Source organism: Orcinus orca, chromosome 8, assembly GCF_937001465.1.
Source record: "Orcinus orca chromosome 8, mOrcOrc1.1, whole genome shotgun sequence".
NCBI classification, from domain to species: Eukaryota; Metazoa; Chordata; class Mammalia; order Artiodactyla; family Delphinidae; genus Orcinus; species Orcinus orca.
Window position 1 is genome coordinate 67,778,801 of NC_064566.1, and position 13,121 is coordinate 67,791,921.

Below are 13,121 nucleotides of genomic sequence, written 5' to 3' on the forward strand. Positions count from 1 at the left end.
CATTTGTTTGCAAATCTTTACCTACACATTTTTCTGTTGCCTCAAATTCTCACATGAGTTCAACCTAAAAGGATTCATACCAGCAGGGAAAGAGATAGGTGGGAGCCAGATCATGATGAAAGTTGTGTGCTACTGTGCTATGTTTGAACTTAATTCTGAAAAGTGTGAGTTACTGAGCCGTTCGAAGCAGGGAAATGGCATGATCAGATTTGTGTGTTAGAAACATCAGTTTGGCAGAAGAGTGTAAGATATATTGGCAGGAAAACAGACTGGAAACAGGGAATCTAATCAGTAAGCTGTGACAATAATCCAAGTTATAAGAGGTTTGGGCCCAGAGTAAAGCAGTGGCAATGATACAGAGATTCCGGAGATAGATGCTCAGGACTTGATGTCTAAGAAAATGGGAGGATGAGAGAAAGGATGAAGGCAAGGAGAAGATTACATCTTGTCTAACTTCCAGTGGGAGGGTGGTGTTGTCATTAACTGTAAAATGAGAAGAACTTATTGCCTATAGATGATCGTTGATGCCACAGGAGTAGAAGTGATCTTCAAAGGACTATTCTGAGTGAGAAGGGAGCTGAGTGGGGAGCCCTTATAGAACTAGCTTTAAGAAGCAGGGTGTGGGCTTCCCTGGTGGTGCAGTGGTTGAGAGTCCGCCTGCCGCTGCAGGGGACACGGGTTCGTGCCCCGGTCCGGGAAGATCCCACATGCCGCGGAGCGGCTGGGCCCGTGAGCCATGGCCGCTGAGCCTGCGCGTCCCGAGCCTCTGCTCCGCAACGGGAGAGGCCACAACAGTGAGGGGTCCGTGTACCCCCCCAAAACAAAAAAAAGAAGAAGCAGGGTGGGGGATGAGGAGGGAGCTGAAAAAAAGAGGTAGAAGAAAACTACAAACAAAATATAGAAAACGCATAGGTGGGAATGAGCAAAATGTGCTGCGGAAAGAAATATTGTGAGAATAGCTTAGCTTATCAATCTCTCAATAAAGTCAAGTCCAGTTGAAAGAAGGATTTGCAAGCCTGGATGAGGAGTTCGTGTTTGGTACAGAGAGCACTGTGTTGCTAGTGAGTCAGTTGATTTTATTAGCAGCAGCCATAATAATGTCTTTTTCCTTTGCTTTATACAATTTTTGAAGTTCTTTCACATTCATTAATGTTCTCATTTAGTACTTATCATCTCTTTGAGTGAGACAGGACAGGACTAATTATCCCTACCTTACAGATAAGGAAACCAACTCCCAGAAAAGGCTGAATGATTAGACCTCACTTACATAGCAATTAAGGCAAAGCTAGGACTGGAATCCTGATTTCGTGTTCCTCCATCAAAGACTCTTTCCAGTTTGTAATCTTGCCCAAGCTCAGGCCTTCAGAAGCTCCACAGAATGCATGTACCTGTCTAGGGCCCCAAGCAGAGGTACTTCCTTTCTGTCACTGTTCTAACTCTTCCGTGGTGGTCAGAATTGTGGGAAGCCATAACCCCAGCTTGGTGTCTTGAGAGAAATCCAATGGAACCTCCACCCTAACTCTGTGCTCCCCTCCAGCTGCTCTGGATGCCCTCCAGAAGGGTTGAGTTAGCAGCCACTGCTGCTGGTTTTCACATCCTGCCTTACGAATGGCAAACAGCCACTAGACTAGATGGGTGGTAAGCTGGTCTGTTTCTGAGATTACTTCAGGTGACTCACTATTCTGCCTAGTCCAATTAATAAAGCACAAACAAAGCTCAATTCTTCCTGCATGGGCCAGTTATCATGGCTCTGCATGTGGCCACACTCTCAAGCCAACCCCTTTCACTGAAATGCACACCCTTGGTCAGAAAAGTAAATAGGTGGGGAACTAGGGAAAGTTGTTATGTGCATGGAAAGCCATTCCCGCCACTATAAAAGAAAAGTGCATAACTTTTTTCAAGTGCCAGAACTTTTGGAAGAAATCCAGAGCTCTCTACAGTCAAGTGTATGAATCTGGAGCTAAAAGCCCTGAACTGGGTCTTCTCTATGCTGAAACCACAAGGAAATAACTCAAAATCCAGATGAGAGCCCTCCAATGTTCTGGTTTCTGCTATGTGTGATTCAAGGGCGAATAAATCTGGAGATCCAAATGGATTCCATTCCTGAATATCCAATTAAAACTTTTAATGGATTAAAAATATAGGCATGAAGTCCAGGTCAATTTTAAAAATAACCAGTAAAATACAACCAAAGCTTTAGCAGTGAAAGTAAATGAAAAATGTACAAATATACTAGCTGGAAATGAAACAATCTTAATCTATGTCCTGCCTAATCAGAACTGGCCAGATAAAGAAAAGCTAGAATCTGGAGAGCAGGCCCACTGGACAGGATAAGTGCAGATCTGTTCTGAGACCCAGGAATAAGCAAGGGATTGAAATTCAGAGCAACAGGTGAAGCCTAAGTGCAAGAAAGTATGGGGGAGGGTCTGGTAGGAAAGTGAGGCTCATGCCAATGTCTTAGGAGTCCATTGGAACAGGGTAGCTGACACCTTTATGTTTCTCAAAAGTCAAGGGTGCCTCCTACCTATAGGCTTGGTTCCGCTGGGTTCCTGAACCAAACTTAACTAGAAAAACAGCATTTCAGCATCATCAACCCTACAGCCAGGGGGATCAGAAATTAATCTTGTAGTCATAGACTCACTGCTATAGGTCAGTTTGCCTGAGCATGAAATTGCTGACTAATTCACAGCATTCACCAATTATTGCTGGGTTGGTTCAGGCTATATAATGAGCTTCTAATTCAATTTCCTCTTTCTGATTCCAGCTTCTATAGAGTAAGAGTCTGGAAACTATGGCCCCTGAGCCAAATGCTGTCCTCAACCTAATCTGTAAATAAGGTTTTATAGGAAACTGTTCACATCCATTTGCTTAGGTATTGCCTATGGCTGCTTTTGAACTATAATGAGAGTTAAGTAGTTGTGATAAAGACCATATGACCTGCAAGACCTAAAATATTTATTATGTGACACTTTGCATAAAGTTTGCCGGCCCTGCTGTTATGACTAAAACTCTGTCCTAAATACCGGAACATAGAGTAAATTCCCTAACTCACCAGGAAGTGCTCTTTGATGCACTCCCCACCAGGAACTGGCCCCATTTCCTGTCCCTTCCAGCCTCTCTAGGTGACAGCACTAAATGGATGGATTGTTGAAGTCAGGTCATAGATTTCAACCCTTTTAGAGAGCAAGTCTAGCCCAAATCAAGCTAGAATATACCACAAGGCACAAACTGAGCCTTTGCATATCCACAGCCCACCCAAGGGAAGTCCTCTGTGCTCCAGGAGGCTGATTTGTAAGGATTATATCAGTGAGTTACTTTGTCTTTTAGTTAAGTTCAATCCATGAGGAGAAGCTACAGGAGAACAAAACAAAGGATGAAGAGATCAAGCTATTTATTTTCCTGCTCTTATGAGTAGCCCTGGCAGTTGGCTATGTCCCATAATCAAAGGTTCCAAATTCTGTTAAATAGTCCTTTCCCAGAGTTTTTTGTCTCCAGGTTCTGATAATTGTTCCCACCCCTTACCCTTCAGAGCTAGAAATGGTAACATCCTCCACTATTGCTAGGTCTGTGAACCACTTTATCCCTTGCAATTTCCCTACACTAGGCCTGTATTTTTATCAATCATCTCTTTATCAAAATCTTCTAAAATTACCCAATTTTAGATCATTTATTTTAGGATGTCATTTTAAGGTGCTAATTTTGGTTTGTCATTTATCTCCTGTTAGACTCCTAACTGGTATAGTAATTGGGATCATGATCCCACAAAACAGACCCAAAATATGGTATTTTGAGATTGGGTTGCATACATAATTGAAGAGCACATAGAAAACCTCCAGTTGAAGGCAAATGAAACTTGAGTAATCCACAATATTGGTGGCAGCAAAATTACTGAAATTATCTCTAGTAGTGCCATGGGATGAAATGCAAGTAGAGGGCAAATTGGGATATCAAGTGGCCTATAACACTTAGTGCTATGATGATCACAGAGATTATGAAGTCACCTACTTTCCTCTTATGGCCCTAGAGAGCCAGAGGAATAGAGAAAATAAGAAATTAAAAGGTATGCAATTAAGAACACAGTGAGGAAAATCATAAAGCCTAATGGCAGCATAGAATAATTCCCTCATCTCCTGTATGTGGTCACAGAGCTGCATTACTGATAATCTAGGACCTAATTGTAAAAGGTGCAAAACAGCACTTCAATTTAGAGCTGAACTCCACCAAATCTCTTATACACTGGTTGGAAAAAAGTAAAACCCTGAGGCTGAGAACTTTGAACTCCTAAATCTGCTTGAATCAATTTTATTAGCAAAAGAGACTCCCTCCCCTGACAGGATTAAGGACCTGAGATTCCCCTGCATAAAAGCTGTTCAGTGATGAAGGCTGGGACAATGCCTCACCAACTGATGTCAATTTGTCTAAGGACCCCTACACAGCATCCTTTATTACCTCCAGGTCCATACTTAAGAGCTAAATTTCAATAGAGTCCAGACTGAGAAATACCTGGTCTTCTCTGGGATGAGATAGCCTATAAACAGAAAAATTTATAGAACCATGTCATTCTGTATCACCATAAGTCTGGATTTTATGGGAGTGGACTCTAAGGTCATTAAATGGCAAACAAATCAAAGCCACGATTAGCCCAAATTCATTGAGATGTGTTTATTCACCTAATATTGGCTCAAATGTGTAGGACTGGCATTAGTTGACTGCTAGGTGGTCTACAGTTAATGAGTTCAAAATGCCATAATTTTCCTGGCGTATTGTAGAGGACAGTGAATGCACTAATCATATTTTTTATATTTTTGATGCTTTGACATCTTAGAGCCTTACAGACCCAGGAGGAAGTTGTCCTTCCCAAGGTTAAGTAATTCCTAGAAACAACAAAAAATTTGCCTTCAAACACACTTTTGATATGCAAACCAGCCAATCAGAGGACATACTCCCCCAACCACTTCCTCTATCAAACTGTCACACACCAAGCCAATATTCCCCCTGCCCAAAATCACCCCAGAGCTAGGTACCTGACAACTAGGAACCACCCCAATAACCCAGAGCCTCCAAGCCTAAGTTTACTCAGCATACCTACCCTACCTTGTCTATTTCTTCCTTCAAAAAATACATAAAGCCTCTGGCCGTGTTTCCCTTTGCTCCTCTGCCTCCTGACTAACCCAAGTGCTTCAACATATGACCCTACATGGCATGGCACGTCCCATTCTCTTGGGAGCTGTGAAAAATAAACCTTCTTTCAAGGCAGTTTTCTCATGAGTTGTCTCATATCTGTCATCTTATCATACTTAATTAAAACAAAATCCCAGGTATATTTTAGAACAAAGACAGATGACTTAAGGAAAGAGGAACAATGGAATGAATCAATTTTGTTCTCATCCACCCCCTAAACTATATCTGATTGGAAAATTCAGAAGATACTTCTTTCTTAGTATGAAAAATATTATTTTTAATATTAGGGGAGAGGACGTGCCAGTTTTCCTAAAGAGCTTTATGTAGTGGTCCTCTGTAGACTGGACAGGATGGTGGTGACTGCTACACTGGATGGTCCCTAACTTCAAAGGGAATAATGGAATGCTAGAGTGGTAAACCAAATAGCTGCACTTAACTCTCAGAGTAAACATGCATGAAGTTGCCACAATAAAACATGGAGGATTGATAATCAGAATGTTTTGACTCATAGGGTTCTGTGGCAATAGTTAATTGATCACAAGTTTCCCAGAAATAAAATAGATAAGCAGCCCACTAAGATACAGTTTGGCACATAGAGGTCTGGTGGACAGAAATCTAATTTAAGCATCAGTAGTGAGGATCCATAACCTATATAGCACAATTTCTAGATCTAAGCCAGTTCATACACCTGGGTCTATTCAACTAAGGGAAAGCTGGATACTTTATTCAATAGGTGATGCAAATTACAGGTGTGTGTTTAAATGTAAAACTTTTAGTCAATAAACCAATGCAGCCTTTGGAATTTTACGTGTAACTTTTAACTTAATAAAGGTACTTTTTCCTCATTCCTATCAGCTTTAAGAAACAATCAGGAACAGTTTTCCTACACATGGCAAGGATAACAATACATATTTACTATCTTGCCTCAGGGCTCTATCAACTTTCCTGTTTCCCATCATGTAGTTTGAAACGAACTTTATCTTAAAATCCACAAAACATCAAGTTGGCCAATCCCATCAATGGAATTATGCTAACTGAACCTGTGGAAATTACTACTTTCTAGAGTGCAACTTGACAATAATATATACCAAAGCTAAAATACTGTAGGTATCTTGTGATCCAGTAATCCTAATTCTAGGTTTTTATCTTTGAATTTTGGTTAATGTAATAATTGATTATATGCAATTAGATATGCAACCAAGAAGTTTTATTGTATCATTGCTCCTAAATGTGACAGATTGAAAGAACCCAAATATCCTAAAACAGAAAATCATTTAAACTATGGGATACTCATAGTGTGGAACGTTATACAGGCATGATAAAAGGATAGTATAGATATATATTTATTAACCTGGTGAGGATTTCTCAATATATCACATGTAAAAGTATGTTATAAGATAGTTTCTATACCGTGATAGTATTTTGTCATAAAATGCTTATTTTCTTAAAATCTGGAAAGATATATACTAAAATGTTAATAAACATCATATTCAGGTAGACTGTGGCTGATTTTACTATATCTCTGTTTTAGCTGAATTTTTTATAATAATTATTTTTGACATTCTTAATTTTAAAAAAAAACCTAATTCCAATTTAGAAAAACAAAAAGGTCTTTTTCCAGAATTTGAGTCAACATCTGAGAAAGGCTTGCATCAAAGCTGAGCATGCTGAACCTCTGGAGAATTTTACCAAGCTTTCCATAGTCTCCCTGATAAAAGACTTAGGCCAACAAGTAGGGCTGCACTGCACCCGCACATACTGACTAAGTGGATCCACGTGGGGTGGTTGGAGGCCTGCAAGAGCAAAGATGGTGCAAGGCCATTGTAAGTCCTCTGGTTACAACCCCTAAGGTGTATGCATAGGCCAATGCACCCACAAGATGAACAGAACCGGGAGGTATTGGAAACTGTGAATACAAATGAGGAAAAAAATAGATGTGCATCCATGATTTAATAACTCCTGGTTCCCAAGGAAATTAAAGTTATTTCAACTTTTGTACATGCCTCATTAAGATTAATTTGATCTTACTAAGTACCAGGCACTGTACTAGACAATAGGTATAGAAAGAGGAACAAGATAGAAAGATGGGGGGAGGGATAAATTAGGAGTTTGGGTTTAACAGATATACAATACTATATATAAAATAGATAAACAACAACTATACCTACTGTATAGTCTGGGGAACTATATTCAATATCTTATAATAACCTATAATGGAAAAGAATCTGAAAAAGAGTATGTATACAGATATATATCTGAATCACTTTGTTGTACACCTGAAACTAATACAACATTGCAAATCAACAATACTTCAGTTAAAAAAACAACATAGATAGAACTAGTTTCTGCCTCCATAAAGCTTGTATCCTAGTGGAGGACAGTCAGGCAAAAGGAAAATTATGATGAACTCTAAGTGACATGAAGGGGAAAGTGAGATGTCTTTAAGAGGCATAAACAAACAACACTGTGTTGCGATGTGTAGTCGGGAAAGCATTCTAGAGAGAGGTAACATTTAGTAAGGCATCTGAAAAGTAAGAAGGAGTAACTTACTTTTGAAAGGAGAGAAGGTATAGAATGTGATGTTAGAGAAGAAAAGGAGGTGAGTCTTCTTAGCAGAGGAAATCTGCAGTTATCTAGTCAAGGTCTTATTCTGCATTATGGATCTTTCTATAAGAACTTTCGCTTGAATATTTTAAGCCATAGTGAATTGTTTCTTCCCAAGGTAGTCAAATCCATTCTGGACAACTCTAGTTGTTTGGAAGTTCTTTAAATAGAGCCCTCATGTTGCCTTTCTATTTATTTCATCCACTGATCTATTTCTTCACTTAGAAGTTGTAGAGAATGAGTCAAATCACTCTTCTACATAATATCCCTTCCAACGTTTGAAGCCAGTTATCAGATCCTTTTCTGGCAACTCCTCCAACAGTTCTTTTCTCTTGCTTTTACATGATCTAATGTCAAATTCCTCAACATCCTAGTCATTCTTCCCTAGACACACTCTAAGATGCCAAGGTCCTTGGTAAATAAAAAAGTAATAACAATCCATTCAACAAACATTTATTAATTATGTACTACTTGACAGGCAGTTTTCTAGGCTCAAGTAAAAGCATAGGGAATTAAATAGACAAGAGTCCCTTGACCTCATGAACTTTATATTCTAGTGAGTAAGAGAAAGGGAGAAGGAGAGAGAGAAAGAGAGAGAGAGAGAGAAGAGACAGAGACAGAGGCAGCGAGAGGTAGAGAGAGATTGAAATATATATCTATCTTAGGGTAGATTTGAAAAGCAAAATTCTCAGGTTAAACAGCAAGCATGTTTGTAAGTCTTTCAATACCTTTTGCCAAATTGCCTTCCAATTTCTTTTCCCAACTGCATTCCCCATCACTAACGTATGTGATTTGTAATTTCTCACCACCTCAGCCTCCTACTTATCATTTTAAAATATTTCCAATTTTGTTGGGGAATAACTATATTACATTTTAATTTGAAACTTATATTACTAGTGAGCCTAAACATTTTTGCATTTTTGTGAACTGCTTCTTTATATCCTTTGCCCATTATTCTGAAAGTATTTTTCTTTAGGTCAAATACTTGTAAATACTTTGCCATGTAATAGGGATATTAACCTTTTCTCACTCCTACATGTCAAAAATAGTTTACCACCAATTCGTAATTTTCTTAAGGATATATTTTTTGTCAAAAAGTTATTTTTAAGCTTTAGTGTTTTAGTAGTCAAATCTATCCATCAATTTCCTCATGCTTTCTGGTTCTGACTTTGATATAGTTCTTGGAAAATTCTTTCCCTTTGGGTCATATAAATCTTCATCTATAATGATTTCTTGTCCTTCTATGAATTTTAAAACCTAATAAAATTTAGGTATCTATAATTTATTTTGGTGAACGGAGTAAGCTAGGGACCTTTACAGTTTTCCCTTATAAAAAATCCAGTCATCTAAGTAACATTATATCCTCATTCATTTTTAAATGTCACGGATGCTCTACCTATCATTCCATTTGAACAGATCACATATAAATCCATATATTTTAAAAAGCATGAAGAACTGGCCATAGTGGGCTCTCATTTCTCTATAGCTCTACCTGAATAGTGACTGCCTCTGTTAGAGGAAGCATAAGCTCTCCCATTTGCCAAGTCCTTCTTTCACCATACATATGTATTACCATTCTGGCTCCATATAGGCCTATGAGTTTGGAATTCTGTCCTATTGGACATTCTCCCAATATTCAAGGTTTGTAACTTTGTTAAACATCTACTTAGGCCCCCAAACATATCATACAGATATTAGTAAGAATACCAAAACCTCTGGCAACAGCAGCAACATCTATAAATCTGAGGAACAGCACCTCAGGTCCCAGTTTGTACAGCTTGGTCCCATACAGAAATAGATGTCCAATGTTCAAGAGGCTTCTGAACTGAAGGGGAGGAGTCCAGGCTGCTGTACAATGCACGTGTCTAAGTCGGCTCTACAGAATAAACTGGAGAATACAGCTAGATAAGAATTACAAGTCGGTGATTTTTTTTCCCTTATTTGTTTATGTATTTTCCCTACGTGTGCACCCAGAAGCTGCCGCTGTGATGTATTCTTTATCAGCCCAGTCACGAAAGTGGCACACCCGATGCAGGCAAACATTTCCAAGTTCTAGGGATACCCAGAGAGACATCAAAGAAAGTTAGATTATGACCTACACAATGAGAGTTCTGGGGGCTGAGGAAATAAATGAGGAGGCAAATGGAAAACCACCCTTTGTCTTCAGTAGCCTCAGCAGCTCACATGTTTGCTGAGCTAATGGAATTCGCCGAATTCATGTGAATTTGGCACTGGATGACACACACACTCTTTTAAAAATAAAATAAATGACACTCTTAGATTACAGATGCTGTAGCAAAATGACTCCAAACAGCTCATTCTCATGAAACAGAAGAAAAATGAGCTAATTATATGGTGAGCGGGTGGGGACGGGATGGTGGAAAAACCTCTTACTCAAACCCCTCTTCTTGACTTGCCAATAGGTCACCTATTATTCCATTTGAAATGCATTATGCAGGAATAACTAGTAAGAGAATATGATGGTTAATATTATGAATCAATTTGGAGGGTTTTTTGAATGAGATTAACATTTACATCAGTTAATTTTGACTAAGCTGAGTGCCCTCCAGAACATGGGTGGGCCTCATCCAATCAGTTGAAGGTCTGAATAGAACAAAACGTCCAAGAGCAAAAGGGAATTTCCCAGCAGACTGCCTTCAGGCTTCATCTGCAGCATGGGTAATCTGGGTCTTTACCTGTAATCCTTCAAACTAGAGCTGCACCATTGGCTTTCCTGGGTCTCCAGGCTGCCAAGGAACACTGCAGATTTGGACTTTCGGCTTCATAATTGCATGAGCCAATTCCTTATAACAAATCATATATAAACATATATATACATATATACTTGTATATATACATATGTACACGCACACCCACATATCCCTTTGGTTACATTTCTCTGGAGAACCGTGAGTAATATGGGCAAATTTTAATAGGAAAAGAAAACAGTCATCATAATCCTATACCAAATTAGCTATTCAGCTCTCTAGGCTCTGAAAGGATGGTACACAAGATAAATACATTTTATGGAGAAGATAGAATAGAAAAGAATAGATAGAATGTAAAATAAAATAAAATAAAATAAAACCAATTTGCCTCCAGTGCAGATATCTGAGCATCTGAAGGGCATCAGGGAAATGATGGACATGATTAATGAAACGGAAGAGGTAGAAGAAAACAAGGACACCAAAAGCAAACTATTTTATATTATTTTTCCAAGACCAGGGCCTGAAGGTGGTAAATAAGAAGATGAAATGCCTCAGAGGCAAGTATTACTGGACTGTGCCAGGGCCCAGTGATAAGAGTTATGTGAGTCACAGACCAGAAGATTCATAGAAGTTTGGTGTATGTTAGAGTGGGACCACTGGACAAGAACGGGACTGCTGAAGAAACTAGGATGAGTGCTCAGTTTTTATAATCTTTTTTTTTTTTTTTAAGTAGAAAAGAAAAATGTAGGAAAAAGCAATGTTGGGCTTTTGGGTGGTCTGAAGTGCACTGAAATTAGAGTCAGAAGATGGCTCTGACATTTACCATCCATGTGACCAGGGGCAAATTACTTCTCTCATCTATATATGATAACTGGAAAATAATTCCAACTCAGGTAAATAAATATTTACTATGAACTACATAAATTTACCTAACACTGTAAATTCACAACAATCATCAGATTCCTTCCTTTTGATCCTAATATTAAAATAGATATCATGGTATTTTCTTTCTGAAAGTAGATCAGAGTAATTTTGAACTCATTTTCTCCTCACCTAAGAACAAGTCCATTTTAAGCCTTTCAGTAATCAAATGACTGGCCCATCATAACCTTCCTCTGGTGAGTAGTTTGGCATATCCCCAACCCCTACCAACTCAAGGGTACCAATACAACTAGCTGGTAGAGTTTAGTCTATAAATATAAATCAGTCTTATCCCTCCAGTTCCCTAGGTTTAAAACCCCAAGAAGATTAATGGTGACCGGCTCCCACAAGTCACCCATATTTTGTTAGTGACTAAGTCCTATGGATGTTACCTCCACGATTTTGGCCACATCTGTCCCCTTTCCTTACCTCATTCCCAAACCAGTCCAGTCCAGACTTTTCTTACTTTCTGTCTTGACTGTGAATTCACACTTAGGCTCCCAGACAAACCTTTCTAAAGCATCAGTCAAATAATGTCACTCTGTTGCTCAAGTCTTCTCTACAAAATGGAGATAATATTAGTGTTTATCTCATGGGATTTTGTGAGGATTAATTGAGATTATATATATATATATATATATATATATATATATATATAAAGGTTCTTAGTGCCTAGTTAGAACTCATGAACTGGCTCTCTTATTTGTTATAATTTGTACATGACCATCATCGTCATCTTCAGCATAATTATTATTGCAAAGTAAAGAGTAAAATAATGCAGCCTGTTATTTAAGGACCTCCAAGGGCTAGTCTCAGCCTAGCTTCTCACCTGGGAAACAGAAGCAGGGACCTGCTTCCACACCCACCCCTGGAGCTAGCATTTGATAAAGATGTGCAGAGAAGTTCCAGGTACGCTGGAAACTTATGCAGAACAGTGTCAGGTAAATCAGAAAGGAGGACACAGAGGTGTGTCAAAATGTCTGTGCTCAGACATAGAACATCTGCCTATTTTTGAATCCCACTTATAAGTCCAGTGGAATGCGGGTGCTCCTGCTATTCTTGTGATGGGTCTATAGTTCGTTCAAAGAGGCGGTGGGGCAGTTTTCAGAGAGCCTGAACTCTTCAACACCATGCCTTTGGCCTATCTGTACAAGAAGACAATAAAGACAGGTACAGGTAAGTACCTGTAATGAACTGTCTGTAATGATCCGTAGTTCATTAGCAGCATGGACTTGGACAATTTCTTACCCTTACTAGGACTTAATTTCCTCACCTCTGCAACTGGATATGAATAGGAACTATCTCATAGAGTTTTGTGAAAAATAAACAGCTTAATACCTCTGAAGAGCATAAACTAGCACCTGGCACATGGTCAGAGCTCCAAAATCTTAGGTATTACGGAAAGGATGGTAAATACCCAGAAGTAATACTGCTGGATCAAGAGCATATGTTGCTGAATGGGTGCGCCCCTCCCCGAAAAAAGAGTTGTACCAATTTACATCAACAGTGGGTAAATGTGTCTCTTTCCCTGGTCGGTATTAATTGGGATCAGTTCTTTGAATTCTTGTAAATCTGATAAAAATGTAACTCTTATAATCATTTATTTTAGTCCATTTTTGTATATTTATAGATGTTTCCTTTTGTATGTGTGAACTGACTGCTTTAGTTACTTATTTTTCATTTACCACGTTTCTCGCCATTGGCTGT

At 38.9% G+C, this 13,121-nt stretch overlaps 1 long non-coding RNA gene across 1 annotated transcript in view; it reads right to left on the reverse strand.

Moving 5' to 3' along the window:
- LOC125965157 (uncharacterized) overlaps positions 1-13,121 on the reverse strand; it is a 59,854-nt gene that overhangs the window by 42,396 nt on the left and 4,337 nt on the right. The window contains exon 2 of the long non-coding RNA XR_007478733.1: positions 9,542-9,673. This is a non-coding gene — a long non-coding RNA (uncharacterized LOC125965157). The remainder of the gene's footprint in view (positions 1-9,541; positions 9,674-13,121) is intronic.